This window comes from Petaurus breviceps, unplaced genomic scaffold, assembly GCF_028583685.1.
Source record: "Petaurus breviceps papuanus isolate PSGF00001 unplaced genomic scaffold, PetGlider_PUasm1.0 189, whole genome shotgun sequence".
Lineage (NCBI taxonomy): Eukaryota > Metazoa > Chordata > Mammalia > Diprotodontia > Petauridae > Petaurus > Petaurus breviceps.
In genome coordinates, this window is record NW_027185809.1 from 6,088,382 (window position 1) to 6,088,852 (window position 471).

Consider the following 471-nt stretch of genomic DNA (forward strand, 5'->3'; position numbering starts at 1 on the left):
GGGACCAGCTCCTCCTCTCCAGTGCCAGTGCTTTTAAAGGCTAGTGAGGGGTCTGGCGGGGATCAGCTCCTCCTCTCCGGTGCCAGTGCTTTTAAGGGCTAGTCAGGGGTCCGGCGGGGACCAGCTCCCCTTCTCCGGTGCCAGTGCTTTTAAGGGCTAGTGAAGGGTCTGGCGGGGACCAGCCCCCCTTCTCCGGTGCCAGTGCCTTTAGAAGCTAGTGAGGGGTCTGGCGGGGACCAGCTCCTCCTCTCCCGTGCCAGTGCTTTTAAGGGCTAGTGAAGGGTCTGGCGGGGACCAGCTCCTCCTCTCCGGTGCCAGTGCCTTTAGAAGCTAGTGAAGGGTCTGGCGGGGACCAGCCCCCCTTCTCCGGTGCCAGTGCCTTTAGAAGCTAGTGAGGGGTCTGGCGGGGACCAGCTCCTCCTCTCCCGGTGCCAGTGCTTTTAAGGGCTAGTGAAGGGTCTGGCGGGGACC

General features: G+C 63.3%; 1 protein-coding gene across 1 annotated transcript in view; it reads left to right on the forward strand.

Moving 5' to 3' along the window:
• The window catches only part of UBE2B (ubiquitin conjugating enzyme E2 B), a 12,006-nt gene that overhangs the window by 1,060 nt on the left and 10,475 nt on the right, over positions 1 to 471 (forward strand). The window lies entirely within an intron of this gene.